The sequence below is a fragment of the Mandrillus leucophaeus genome, unplaced genomic scaffold (genome assembly GCF_000951045.1).
Source record: "Mandrillus leucophaeus isolate KB7577 unplaced genomic scaffold, Mleu.le_1.0 Scaffold746, whole genome shotgun sequence".
Classification (NCBI taxonomy): domain Eukaryota; kingdom Metazoa; phylum Chordata; class Mammalia; order Primates; family Cercopithecidae; genus Mandrillus; species Mandrillus leucophaeus.
In genome coordinates, this window is record NW_012108097.1 from 312765 (window position 1) to 328854 (window position 16090).

General features: G+C 34.5%; 1 long non-coding RNA gene across 1 annotated transcript in view; it reads left to right on the top strand.

The window, feature by feature from the left end:
- Window positions 1–259: 259 nt before the first annotated feature.
- Window positions 260–16090, top strand: part of LOC105529061 — a 41057-nt gene continuing 25226 nt past the window's right edge. Inside the window, exons 1-2 of the long non-coding RNA XR_001004444.1 lie at window positions 260–390; window positions 3609–3664. This is a non-coding gene — a long non-coding RNA (uncharacterized LOC105529061). The remainder of the gene's footprint in view (window positions 391–3608; window positions 3665–16090) is intronic.

Here is a 16090-nt window from a genome sequence, read left to right on the forward strand (position 1 = left end):
TTCTCCCTCCTCTGCCTCCAAAAGGGCAAGGATTATAGGCATGATCCACCACTCCCAGCCCAGAGCTTCACATACTTGCTCTAGCCTGTGATTCTGGAAGGTTAGATAGTGAAAATCCCAGGCAGGTAGAAATTGCTGAGTTCTCTAGTTGGCTGATCCACTATCTTTGCTGTGATGTCAGAATGGGCTACTGATAGGCTTTACTGACCAACGAGACCACTGTCTGGGCTTTTCTGTCAGATGAAACTACTGGCTGGATAATACAATGGCTTCTGTTCAATTCAGTCATAAGATGTATTCCTGGCCGGAAAATTCTGCTATTTGAAATCTATAGTTAGGCAAGATTGCAAGTTAGACTCTGAAGTTAGGCAGGGTCACAACCCTGGACAGGTAAGACCTGAGGCTACAATATACTACTTATATAAAACTGAAGATTTTTCTCCCTAACTGGGTGGAGCCATGAAGTGGGCTTCCAGCTGAGTTTATTGTCTCATTGACTTCCCGGATAATGTAAGACTAGCCCTTGTGTTTCTCCAAAATATAGAAAGGTGGACATATTCTTTCCTGGTTGGAGTCATTGTGTGGGTTTTTTGGCTGTGTGGAGCTGCTACTTGTTTTCCCTGGTCAGGCCCAGTCTACCTCTTCTCTTCTCACAAATAGGTGAAGCTGTGTTTCCCTGACTGGGCAGAGTTGTTCTCGTGGGTTCTAAGGCTGAGCCCAGAGACTAGCAGTCTAGGGGCTCAAGTTAAATTGTATTCCCACTGTGCCTCTGAAGGGAACCTGAACCAGATTAACTTTGTCGTTGTGCTGTGAGGTTGGCTGATATCCCTGACCGGGAAGCACAGCTGTCAGGAACACAGAGATACCACCAAGATCTGTGCACCAGTAACTTTTTTGTTTCTACCTGACCCTAGGGCAGTCAAGCCATGCCATTTCCCCTAGTATTCTCCAAGAGGTGAAACCAGAGTGGACTTCCTGAGTAGCATCTTAGAACATTAGGAAAACTGAATGATTGCCTCTTATTCTCTTTCTTCCTGGGAGAAATTGTGAGTGCAGGGAAACCATCTCCATTTGCTGTGCCAATTTGGGGAAAAGGAATGGGGAGGCCCAGGTAGAGTGAGACTATTCTTCTTACCCTTCAGATTCAGATTTCATTCAATTCTACATCCCATGCTGGTATCTCTGGCTGGTTTCCAGGTGTAGGGGTTTTCAAAGGATGTTCTAGTTCGTGGATAGTTGCTAGTTAAACTTTCTGTGGGCCAAGTAGAGCCTGAGATTTCCTGTTTGACTATCTTGCTGACATCACTACTAAGATCTACCTTTGGTAGTTGAGACTGCTGAACTGTTTTCATCTTCTAAATTTTCATTATAAATTATTTTATTGATGTTAGAATAAGAAACAATACTGAATAATAATGCATGGCCACTCTTCAAAATATAACAGTGCCTTTGTTAGTCTTTGCAATCGTTGACGTGATAAAGGATTGTTTTTAAATAGAATGTCAGTTTTGTAGAAGAGATAAAGGTTTTATTTATCCTGAAACATCTATCTTTGTATAAGTATTTCATAAGAAGCTCTGTGGGATCAGAAATAAAACCTCAAGTAGTCCCTCCACCAAAAGCACTTCCTAAGGACCATTTTGCGTCAAAGCCCTCCTATAGGCAAGAGAAGCTTACTGGACTTCCTAGAAGAAAATGTTGTTGTGGCATGAGGCACTTCTCTGATCATATCACTGCTGTACTAAAGGTATGTTCTACATGTACTTTTTGGGAAGAAATTGATGGTTATTTCACTAGTGTTTATTGTTGATACAAAGGACCAAGTAAATCTCTGAAGACTAAGGTCTATTTTCTTATAAAGAAAAAATATTCAGACTGATGCAAAGTTACTTTCTTAGCATAAATTCTAGAGTTATAGTTAATACCTTGCCTGGAATACTTGGGCCAAAGTCCAGCCATCTTTGTCGGGTTACTTATTCTGTAAAACTGCAGTTTTCTCTTCTATGCCATTCCATCATATTTTGCTGGTCATTGTGAGAATGAAATTAAAGTAAGCATGAAAAGCATTTTACACAACACATAATATTTAGTAAATGTTCAATAAATAATTAGAATTTAAATTTTTGTGTAGCTCACTTTAATAAATAAAATTCTAACATTTTCTACTAGTAATTAAGGAAACTTCTTCAAATATCAGGCCTTGTTAATTTCTCAGCTTTTACTCTCATGGCATGAAGTAACTTAAGTACATACATTGTTATACCATCATTTTGCTATTTTTGGAGTCACCTTTCTGAACAGTATATTGATAATCACAATAAAAAATTAGACAACACAGCACAAGGGATCTCAAAGCATAAATTTAAAAGGAAAAAAATGTATATAATTTAACAGCTGAACATAAATTATCCTAGAACAATAAGGGCAAAAAAATGGTTAAAGAATAGAAAGTAAAATTGTGGGCTAATCTCCGTAACTTCACTAGACAACAAACAGTGCTTTCACAATCTTGATCAAAGATTTTTCTTTTCAACTTATTCTGGATGCTGTTGTTCAAATATGTATGATCTACTTAGGCTAGAAGGAGGAAATGTATCAATTTGGTGCCTACTAAAGCAATATTTACTTGAATTAGATTTAGCAAAGTATTTCAACGTTATAAGATGGGTAAAATGTTCAGACATAGATCCTTTCTGGGGGAAAATATATTTATAATTATTGCTTTTAGAAATTATTAAAATATAGTTAGTTGTGAAGCAATATTAGTAATGCTGGACTGTGTGTCAGATCTGCTACATATCTGACAGACAACATTTAAGAGCTTTATTTTCTGCATTCTTCAAATTGAAATACAGCATTTTTTCAAATGTAACAAAAATAATGGTAATATTCTTTGAAAAAATTTAGCTCTGTATTTTAATACCAACAGACTTGAATTATGAGCATTCATGGAGAAGGGATTTATTAGGAGCTGAAATGACTATAGAATACTGTCATTATTGGTTTAATTCTGACTAGAAATTCTCTCTGAATGTTTATGGCAGTCCTATTTTTGATCAATGAGTTAGAGACTTGAACCAAATTATCTCTCTTCTGTTTCTCTTTCTTCCTCTCTCTTTGTCTGGCTTTCTCTGTCTTGCAAATGGAAAACATCATTAGGTATACACAGAATGTAATTTAAAACTTCAAAGTTTTTATGTGATCTGAAAATCATGCCCATTTCTAGTCATATGTGTGTGTAATCAGTATTCATAAGAATGTCAATTTATGCATTTTCAATTCTGTTAGATTCACTGAAATCATGTTTACTATTGCCACACATTTTTTAGCATGTTGTATTTAATATTGTCCTTATTAATATAACAGAAATGTCGATTATTCATTAAAGTAAATGTATGACACAGAGAAATTTTAGATTTGTACTCATATCTCTTATGTTCATATCTCTCATGTTTTTTACAAGTGAAATGTTTTTCTGACCTTATAATGAAAAATAATAGGCTACTGAAATATAAATGACATTCAAATTAATTTTATTACATAGGCAATTATACAACTTCTAATATGATTCTATGATTATTTATCTTAAACACAAAATTGTGCCCTAGGTATAGAATGTATTCGTTGTTGAGGAGTTTGGACAGTATAGCAGCAGCTGCTCTAGGTAAGATAATCAGGGCAGTCCATTCTGAGAAGATGATATAATATACACACACAGAAATACATAAATAATTTAAAGGCACAGTCTCATTTTTGTATGACATGCTTGTTTGTCACAGTAGGAATAATTGTCTTCATCATTTCTTGGTCGTTTTCTTGCTTAGTAATGTTGATCCTGAAGATCAAGTATGTTTTCAAAAACACTTTAGCATGGAGTAAGAGAACAATGTAGATTGTTCTCTCTCTCCCTCTCTTTCCCTCTTTTTCTCTCTCTCTCTCTCTCTCACACACACACACACACTCTCACCCTCCCTGTATGTCTCTCTCTACACACACACACACACATATCAACATTCTGATCGCCACATAAAAAATTTCTGAGATCTTTCATTTCTATGACTTGATTTATGAACAATAAACCTGGGTCATGTAATAAAATGTAACTTAGTTTATGCATGGAAAATATAGCTTAGAAAACCACTATATATATACTATAAATAAATTGACAAATAACAGATAACGGGGATACAGTACAATACAGTTACAGAAACATAGTGATCTTATAAGCGGTAAGCAAATTGGACTTCGAGTATAGATAACACATATTTGTTATTGTTTTTCAAGTTATTTTTAATTTTATTTTCTCCAAATCTCTATTCTCTGGTTAGTCTATTTATTTCCAGATGGCATAATTATGTTTCCAAATTTCTAAGATTCTGCCCTTATGGTTTAACTTGTTTTATTTATACCAGAACAGCTGACTTCAACAGCTGTTTTTTCCTGAAATAGATTTTAGTCAATAGTTTGCCATTTCCATCAATTCAGATCATCTGATTTACTACAGTAGAATATTTCTATGGAGTATTTTAGGAGTTTTCTTGTACTTGAAATGAAAATTTAACATTAGATGTTTCAAGTTGTTTGGCCAGTATCTCCCTGAAACTTTCCAATGAACCAAATTAATACATACTCATTTAGCATTGATATTACCAATTGAATAATATGGATCACTAATTCTTCTTTTGATAGGTAATCATACATATCTTTGCCAATTTCTATTAAATTCAGGTGTCTCATGTTTCTTACATGTCAATAATAAGTTGTGTTGGAATATTTTCCCAGTTATGCTATTTACAGTTTTTAATTTAAAATTTAAGTATACTTCATTGCTTTAAATATCAAAAGATCCAATACACTTAAAATTTATAAATACACATTTAAAAAGGAAGTTAAGTTAAAATAATAAAATACAGATGCTCCTCAACTTATGATGGGGTTGTGACCTGATAAACCCATTTTAAGTCAAAAATATAAGTTGAAAACACACTTAACACCTTGATAAAACTATCATAAAGTCAGAAACCCGCAAGCCAAACAATCACAAGGCAAGAATTCTCTGCAATACAAATTTCATATAATTTTTACATAATTTTTTAAATTGTTTTTTAAATATGTTGATAATGTTCAATCATAGAGCGAAGCAAGGGTAATTAATGGGTGCAGATACTGAATTTCGATGGAAGCTTAATGGTATTCAGAAGGAAATTTATGCTTTACTTGCTTTTATGAAACAAAATGAATAATAATTTCATATTTTACAAAAACAATGTTCAAGAAATGCATGATCCAACAAAAATAATGTGTAAAAAAATTCATGAAGAAAAATATAAAATTGATTGAAAGATCTTTGAAAGGCCTAGGTAAATGAGTAAGTTCACCATGTTACTCTTGAGGATGATACACTGTGAAAAGGTGCATGCCAGTTATACCTACATCAACCTACAAAGGCAATGCATTCTCTTTTTTTTCTTTTTCTTTTTTTTGAGATGGAGTCTTGCTCCATTGCCAGGCTGGAGTGAGGTGACATGAGCTTGGCTCACTGCAACCTCCGCCTCCCGGGTTCAAGGGATTCTCCTGCCTCAGCCTCCCGAGTAGCTGGGACTATAGGCGTACACCACCACGTCCAACTAATTTTCGTATTTTTAGTAGAGATGGGGTTTTACCATGTTGGCCAAGATGGTCTTGATCTCCTGACCTCGTGATCCGTCTGCCTAGGCCTTCCAAAGTGCTGGGATTACAGGTGTGAGCCACCATGCCCTGCTAAGGCAATGTATTTTCAATCAAAATGCCCCTGTTTTATTTTTAACCCATTCGGTATGAGTAAACAATTAATATTATAATGCTTATTAAAATGAAAAGCCAAGAACAAAGGTGTTAATTTTGAAGAAGAAAGAAGTGAAAATTCCACATAATAAATATCGTGGCTTACTACAGAATTATATATTGTAACACTGGTGAAAACTGTCCAATAACACAAATGCAGAGACTGAGGTCTGTGTTTTCTTGTTGGCTCTAGTTATCAGTTCAGAGACACTCTTAACTTCTAGAGGACTTTCTCTAGCCCTTGAGCATAGCCCCGACATGGCAGAACCAGAAACTGACATCATGTGGTTCTCATATCACATCTCTTGGGGCTGCTTCCACAGTCACAGAACTCTCTGACTACAGCCAGGACAGTTACTCCACTTTAAAGGAGCCATGTGATCAGACTGGGGTCACAGATAATCCAAAATAATCTCCCACTCTCAAGGTTCATAACCTTAATCACATTTGCCAAGTCTTCTCTCCCCTTTTCAGCGTAAGATAACATATTCACAGGTTTTGAGGATTAAGACCTGAATTTCCTTGGGGATCATATTTTTCATTCTATCCCATAAACTGACGATGAGATAGGCAAGTTGATAGACTGGATATGTACAGATCAGATATAATATATATATAAGAGCAATTTTAGCTTACTGTCTGATACTTTTTAAGACTAGAAAGATATTTATTGAAAAATATTCTGTTGTGCTCATACATGTTCTCTTGATATTGAGTCCAGTTATTTTTAGTACTTGGTGCAGGGATAAAACAGTAGATACATTGACCTTGCCTAGTTTCCATCTATCTAGAGAATCGAATCTGTTATATCTGAAGCAGAAACACGTTTTCATTGACATTTTTACACATAATTTGCATCTAGAAAAAATGTGGGGACAGAGCTGCTCTGTCATCAGGTCTGCTGAAGGAAAACGTCACCCTCCCCAATCAAAACCAACTATTCATGGATCAACTGCTTTATTTGACACAAGGAAGAAATTTTGGTGACAGCAAGAAACATTCCTCTGCTTAAACTGAAAGACGGGGACAATATTATCTGTAGCTATCATTCACTGATTTCTAGATATTCAGAAATCACAAGTTATCTCTTGTATCACAATCACAAGTTATCTCTATTACTCGTGTATCTATTTCTCAAGCATAAAACATCACAATAATATTAATCTACAATGCCTAATTTTTAAACTCATATGTGTAGTGGTTCTTAAATCTGAGTGTGCTTTAGAAGCACCTGAAGGACATGTCAAAACACAAATTGTTGGGAGCCAACTCCAGAGTTTCTAATTTATGTGTACAATATATAGCCATACAGATTTGTGCATATGTAAACACTGGCAAGATACTTGTTTACAAATAAAAGAGTAGAAACATAACAGTGAAAACATATAAAACAGAGCACTATTATCTTTCTCCTTCACTAAGAGATCATCAACATTAGCTGAAGATGTTTCTTTCCTTGTAATTTCATAAAGGTAAAGATCCTTTATAGTGCTCCTAGGTTAAAAAAATAATAATAAAGTCATAAATCGGTCTCTAATCTAGCCAAAGAACAATCACTTGATATCCCTGGTCTCAGTTATAAGGAGCAAACCTAGCTCAGTAATCTCAACTGAAATAGTTATAAGGGTGAAGCCTAGGATCTCTGCAGAACCCAGAAGGGTAAAAGAACGGAGGGGAGGTCCAAGAATAAGGGAATTTAAGGAATCCACTAAAAGCAGGCTGTTTGTAGACTGAAAGGTGACAGAAGGGCAAAGGAAAGAAATGCTTTGCCCACACTCTGGGCTCTAGATGATCAGGATCAGCCATGACTAATAATAAGTCCTCCTGCCAATGGCTTGTCTGTGCCTGTGTACCCCACCAGATGCCATGGCCATGATGGAAAGGCTATGCTTTTGTGCACTATCACCCAGAGTTGTTGAACTGTGATGCAATAATCAGCAGCCTCACTTGTAAACTTGCCATCAAATTGAACAAAGCACACTACACCATTACATCCAAATTGTTAGTGGAGGGGTGCCAGGGAGTGAAAGCAGATTCAGCAAACACAGTTATCGTGCCAAGAGTAGGCACTCAGTGAGAAAATGATGCCATGTAGACCACTGGGTAACGTGAGATTCAAGACTAAGTGGGCCAATGAGAAAGCAAGGAGCATACCCTAGAGTGCCTGTTCTTCTGGAAGTTTCCACTGAATTTTTCAGAAGTTATTACGGTAAGAGAGGTAGCTAAAGGGCAGCTGGATAGAGTGTGATTGATTGCAGTTGTCATCCTTCTAAGTATATGTGCAACTTAAGAAAAATAGTAGTTTTAAAGAAAGCTTCCTTGAGAGCCCTTTTTACCAATTACCACTACCTTACCCTTTCATACAGGTGCCACTGAGAAAAATGGAGAAAAAGTAGCTATTCCAGATGCCTATACTCTTCAATATTATTGTGCAGCAAAGGGTTAACTCAGCAGGTCTAGCTTGCCCAACCTGCAGATTCCAAAGGTCTTCAGGACCAGCCTTTGGTCAGTTCCTGAAAGATAACCTCTGAACTCCTGGAATCTTTTGAAATACAAAGAGTGCTTCTGTAGATTTGAGACCTTGGGAATGCCAGTTTATGCTAACAATGTGATTAATGTTAGATGCTTGTTTTCTGTTCCTAGACTTTGGGTCACACTGTACCAGTTTGAATTCTGGGGGTTCTGGGTCGGAGTAGCTAAGGTGAATCAAATGAGAGCCACATGCCTATACATTTACCTTTAAGTCATATAGGTAAAAAACCTGTAAGTCATATAAGTCAAAAACCCTGGGAACCATGGTTCAGGTGAACTTCTCTGATTGCCACCATTTTACATGTGCTGTCACACATCGTTGCTTAGAGAATTAAGCACTGTTTCAGTGACTCCAGTGAGAAAGGACAACTAGAAGCTTGTTCCTGTTCTCTCTTGGACCATCTGCCATAAGTGTCTTTTCTCTTGCTATTTTTAAGCTGTATCTTTTAACTGTAATAAACTATTACCATGAGTGTAACAGCTTTGCTGATTTCAGTGAGTCGCTGTGGTGAATCTCTGAACCCGACAATGGTCCTGGGCATCCCTGACACAATTACTCAAAAAGCTAACTGTTCCTCCATAGTGATAGAAATATGTATCATGAGTGTTTTTGGCAAAACCAATGAGATAACTCAGTGTATTCAGAATACAACAATACACTACACATGCATACGCACACACACAGACAAAACTAGGACTCTGTGCTGGAGGGCTTGCAGTAAACAAGAGATAAAATTCATAAAATTCAATGTAAACTGCATACAAATTATTTTACTTACATAATTGTTTCTATATTTTTGGTATTTATGATTTATGGGCTTGTTTTCATATTTGGTTCTAGGTGACTCCCACTCGAAATATTTTGTTGTATGAGGAAAAGGCTAAGCATGAGGAGGTAGAGCCTATCTTTTAAAGAGTAGTAATAGATAACCTGTATGACATAGGCATTGGATTAGCAGGAGACAGGGCAAAACGTCTCTCTTTTATCACGAATAAAATAATAGAGGAAGATGAGCTGAACTGAGGAAGATAGTAGCAAAAGAGGAAATCACCTTCACACCTCTTTGAAACTAGTGATGCTGTTCTTAAAACCTCAGCTGACCCGAATGTCACCCTCTAAAACAATCAGAATGTCACCCCATTTTATGAATAATTTACTACCATTAGCCAAGAACTGTCATAATAAATACTCAAGTCTACGAGACTGTGATGGGAATGGCATCCCCAAGATGCAGTCAGTGGTTCCGGCTGCTTGGCTCCTCAAACAAAGCTTTAGTTGAGTTTTTGATGTCCAAATCCACCCAACAAATAGTTATCAGAGTTCAATTCAAGTTCAGGCAACATTGCATTTGAGTCTTGGATTTACTACCAGAGTTTTATTTCTTCTCAGAGGTATTGGGTGTGAATGATTAGCATAGGTTATTTTATAAACTCTGTGGACATGACTGGAATCCAAGCTCAAAATCCTCATAAACTTCCATTAATTGGAAAGTCTAACTTTGTGATATTGATTAGGGTCAGTAATTGTCTGATCTTTGCTTAGCAATTACGGATAATTGCAATGGCATGCATTAATTAATAGAAACATATGGCAGTTAAACATATTTCTTTATTAATTTTTACTGAGCTGATGTTTGTGCTAATTAACATGAGTGTACTCTAGAAGGCAATAAACAATAATCTCACAGGTACACATGTTGGCTTACAAATACCAGGTTCAAGAAAGGTTTGTTTCCCGGATAGAATGCAGTAAATTTTTTAAAAATATTATGTATGCTTGGTTCTGTGCAATTTTAGATTTTATGATAAATTTTAACTTTTGTATTTTTAACATGTTTGCATTAGAGCAGTAAATGATTTAATTTCACTTTCCAGATTAAATTTTTTATGCATCTATTCATTTTCTCTTATGCCTATTCCCCAGTTATGTTCCCTGCTGTCCTGAGTGCTTAGAATATATATATATACACACACACATATATTTTAATATAACTTTTGTTTTTGTGCAGGTTTGTTGTATAGGTAAACTTTGTGTCATGGGGGCTTGTTATACAGATTATTTTGTCACCCAGGTATTAAGCCTCGTACCCAATAGAATGTATCTTTAAATTGTATTTATTCTTTTAAAATACGTAGATCGTGCATTTGACTAATGTAAATGACATGTTGCTATAGATATTTCCTGTCGTGATTTTTTACTCAGCATTGTTTAAAGACCTATTCACACTGCTTGCCATACAAGTAGCCTTTTTGGCTTTTGACTCCTGAAAGTATTTCACTGTTTGTATTTCATCTATCCCTCAATAATGTGCCCCTACACTGCCTTGTACTCCTTACCACCACGTACCACTGCAATTAAAATCTCACTCTTGGCTTGTTTGGGAAATTTATAAGAATCTTTCTAGGATTTTTGAGCCATGAATGCTAATACTTAAACTATCTAATACTGCCAGTAGGGTTGCACCTGTGTACATTCCTGCAGGAAGGGCAAGATAGTTTTCTGTTTTCAGAAAACTTCTCAGTTTCAACCTTACTCACTTTTTGCCACACTGATATATGTAGAGCAGCACCTTACTAATGTTTTACTTATTCTACACACTAAAGAAGTTGACTGTCTCTTTAATTGTTAATGACTTACTTTTGCTTTTCTACAAACTGACTTTGTCCATTTTTCTATTGTTTCTTTTGCTTTTTGGTCCATTTTAATTAGGACTTCTTTTGTATCATAGATACTCTTTCACCGTTGATTTTATGTTTTGCAAATATATTCTAATATGTTAAATCTCTGTTAAATTTGCACAAGTTGGATTTTATTGAACAGAAACTCTAGACTTAGACAGTGAAACCTCAGTATGATTAATTCAAACTTATTATTTATTCCCGTATGATTTGTGATTTATTTTGGCATGTTTAGTGTAGTGCTTAACCATTCCTAAGACATAAAAATATTTTGCATATTTCTATACATCATGTTTTTAAATTTGCTTTTATACAAGTTTTACATTAATCCTAGGTCAGACATTTTAAACAGCATAATTTTAGTTTTACTCTCTTTCATGTAACAAACCCATTTTCCTAACACTACATTATAAATTAAACTCTTTACCCTTTGACTTGTGAGACCATATATTTTCTACATAAAACACTTATAAATGTCTCCAAATTGTGTATGTCTTTGTCTGATTATCTGTTCCTAATCCATTATCATACTGCCCTTATCATAATGTCTTTATAACACACATGCTAAAGCCTAATAGGGAAAGGACTTCATTATGACCCTTATTTTTTCAAAATTAATTTAGCTCTGTGTGGTCCTTTATTTTTAATTTTAAAAGGTTTCAAGACTCTTGAAATTGTAAAGCCTGATACTATGATGACTATTACTCCAAAACTCATTTTGAGTTTTTAAAAAATTATCATCGTATTTAATTTCATAGGTAAAATCTTCCATGCCATTATTGACATTTTGATTGTGTAGGGGTTTAAATTATTACAAATAATGTTACTGTGAACATTTTTTCTGGGTACATATATTTATGATTTGTTTAAACAGATATGCCAATGGCTAAGATTTGGTCTTTGTATCCATATATGTCCAATTTTAGTGATTAATGTTTGGTATTTAGTATTTATTATCAATTTTAGTAAAATTGTTTTGCAAATATAAATTGTATTTAATGTGATCTAGTAGAACACGCAATTTTAGTAAAATTGTACCTGATGTGATCTAGTAGAATATAATAGTTGTACCAAATATTATACTCAGTGATAATGTATGAATGTCCCCTTTGCTACAAATTTTGCCACTTTCATATTGTCGAACATTTAAACATTTTGCCAACATACTGTGTTTGAAATGTGGTTCTACCCTGGAGTTTTAACTTGCATTTTCTAGGTTACTATTAGTATTGAGCATCTGACTAGGTTCCTGGAGGGCCCCAAGAAAAGCTGCCAGATTTATTTGTCTGGCTGCCTATCTGTGGGACTCTAACTTACATAAAAGAAAAGTAAATCACATAGTACTGGAATTTCTTTGTATGCACAACTAAGTCTAAACTCTCACTAATACAGAAAACTTGGAGGGTGCCTGACATTTTCTGTTTGGGTCAAACCTCATTTTTAAAATAGACAAATTTTAAATAGTTTAGATTTAACAGAAAATTTGCTGAGATAGTACAGAAAATCTCCATACATTCTGCACCCACCTTCCCTTATTATTATCTTATATTTGCATGACCCATTGCTGCAATGAATGAAAGAATACTGATACCTATCTTAGTTCGTCTGGGTTTCTGTAACAAAATACCATAGACTGGATAATTCATAAACAACAGAAATTTACTATTCACAGTTCTGAAAACTTCAAAGTCCAAGATCAAGGCACCAGCAGATTTGGTGTCTGGGGAGGGCCCTTCCTCATAGATGGTGCCTTCTTGCTGCATTTTCATATAGCAGAAGGGGAAGGTGTATTTCTGGGGCCTTGTTTCTAAGGGCATTTATTGCATTCATGAGGCTTGAGCCCTATGACCTAATCACCTCCCCTAATACCATTATGTTGTTGGTTAGGTTTCAATTTGTGAATTGTTAGGGGACACAAACATTCAGAGCATACCAATACCTTTCATTTTATTAAAGTCCATAGAATATTTATATTCTCTTGGTTTTAATCTGATATCCCTTTCCTGTCCCAGGATGCAATCACATTTGTTGCCGTGCCTTTTAGGTTCCTCTTGGCAATGACAGTCATTAAGACTTACCTTGTTTTTGATGATCTTGACATTTTGAGAAGTACTATTGTAGGATTTGCTTTACAGGAATTTGTTTGATGTCTTTCTCGGGAGTATATTGGGATATATGATAAGTTGGATTCCATTCAAATTAAAAACATTTGGTCTGCAAAAGACACTGTCTAGAGAATAAGACAAGCCACAAATGGAGAAAGAATATTTGGAAAGAAATATTTAATAAAATACTGTTGTCTTTAATATTCAAACAACTCTTAAAACTCAACAATAAGGAAATGAACGAACAGGCTGTGGCTGCAGTCCCAGCTACTTGGCAAGCTGAGGTAGGAGGATTCCTTAAGCCCAGGAATTCAAGTCCAGCCTGGGCAACTCTACCTCCAAAAATTAAATAAATAAATAAAATAAGGTAAATAAAACAAGAAAATAAAAGCTTAATTAAAAATGGTCAACATATCTGAACAGACACTTCACCAAAGAAGATATACATATGGTAAATAAGCATACACAAAGATGATCAGCATCATATGTCATTTAGGAATTGCAAATTGAAGCAATAAGATACCACTAGCTATTTAATAGAATGACTAAAGTCTCAAACACTGGCAACAACAAATTCTGATGAGGATTTTGAGGCAATGAGATTTTGGTAAAAATGAAAAATGGCACTGCCACTTTCGAAAACATTCTAGCAGTTTCTTACAAAACCAAACACTCTCTAACTACATGACCCACAAATTAATCTTCTTGTCATTTACTTAAGTTCATTGGAAACTTATGTCCACACACACAAAAATGCACATGGATGTTTACAACAGTTTTCTTCGTAATTGACAAAACCATGATGCCCTTTACTATTTGAATTGATAAGTAAACTGTGGTACATTCTGACAATTGAATATTATTCACTACTAAAAAGAACTGAGCTACCAAGCAATTAAAACATATGGAGAAAACTTAAATGCACACTACTAGGTGAAATAAGCCAATCTAAAATAAAATACATACTATATGATTCCAAGTATATGACATCCTAGAGAAGTCAAAATGATGAAAAAAAGAAAATGATCAGTGATTGCTGGGGTAATGGGGGAAGAGGATGATGAATAAGTGAAGCACAGGGTATTTTTAGGACAAGGAAACGCTTCCATGTGATACCATCATAGTAGACATATAATATGTATATGAATAGTCATTAAACATGTCATTATACATTTGCCCAAACCCGCAAAATGTACAGCAGCAAGAATAAAGAGTTAACCCCGTAGTAACTATGGACTTTGGTTGATAATGATGGGTTAATGTTTGTCCATTGATTGAAACAAATGTACTATTATAGAGGGGAACATCAATGGTGGAGGCTACGTGTGTGTTGGGGGAGGAGGTGTGTAAGAACTTCATATGTTTTAATTTTTCTGTGAAGCTTTATTCTTATATACCATAAAAAGAAAGTCTAAGTAAAAGATAAGGAATACAATTATGTACATTAAAGATGTACAGTATTAAACCTAATGCAACCACTGAAATCATAAATCAAAGCATTATACATAATAATAAGCAACTTAAGAGAAAATGAAATCATAAAATGATATAACTACTCTAAAATAAAAAAGAAAGACAGGAAAAAGAGACAAATAGGCTATATAAAAAAGCAAACAGGAATATAATAGAGCTAAACTTTGTTATAGCAATTACCATATAAAATGTAAATAGTTTAGACACTCAAATTAAAAGACAGAGATTTTGAAAAGATCCAACTATATGCTGTCTCAAAGAAATGTACTTTGAATAAAGAAACAAATCGGCTAAAAGTGAATAAATGAGAAATATATCAAGCTAACCAAAAAAAAGCTGATATGAATACATTACAATAATGCAAAGTAAATTTTAAAACAAAAAACCCCAATATTATCAAAATAATAAAAGGGTTAATTTATCATAAGAGCAACATAAGGTTACAATTATGCTTATATGTAAACAATTATATTTGCACATATAAAATAAATGAAGCAACCACTAATAAAACTGCAAGAGATATAGATAATGCCATAATTGCAGTTTGAGATTTCAAAGGAACTCACAGTAATTGATAGAACAAGTATACAAAGATCAGTAAGAATACACTGACCAACTGGACTGCAGTAATATCTATAGAAGCCTGCATGCAACAAAAATAGAAAACCCATACTATTTAGGTATACGTGGAGTACTTTTGGACATAGAATTACTCTGAGCCATAAAACAAATACCAATCAATTTAAAAATATCTTTTCTACTAATAATGGCATCAATAACAATCTACCAAATCACAAAATATCTAGCAGCCAAATAATTCACTTCTAAATAACCCATTATCCAAAAAAGAAATAAAAAGGGAAAATATAAATATAAGTTAAGCAGTTTTAACTGGAATATTTGGAAGTGAAAACACTTCAAAATACGTAGGACACTGCAGAAGCAGTAAGGACATTAGGGAGTAATTAACTTATAGTGGTGAATTTCCACCTTAGAAAAGCAGAAATGTCTTGTTAAAATCTTCACCTCAGCAACCACCAGAAAAAAAGAAAACCTTAAAGAAAGAAGGAAAAACAAAACTCAATGTAAGGAGAAGAAGAAGAAAAAAAAGAATTAGAGTGGAAATCAGTCAACTGGAAAACAATAGAAAAATCAATGAACCCAAGAGCTAGTTCCTTGAGAAGATCAATAAAATTGATAAACCTCTATCCAGATACATCAGAAAGAAAAAAGGGAGAACAAAAGATATAAGCATCAGGAAAAATATAGGATATTAAGGAAATTAAGTTACTAGTTAAGACAGTTACCCCAAGGAATTTTCCCAGTTCTCATGGCTTTACAGCTAGAATCAGCCAAATATTTAAGGAAGAAACAATACCAATTCTACACAAACTCATCAGAAAACAAAACAAAAACAAAAACAGAGTGAACAGAATAGTAGGTTAGCATTACTGCACTATCAATGCAAGACGAAGACA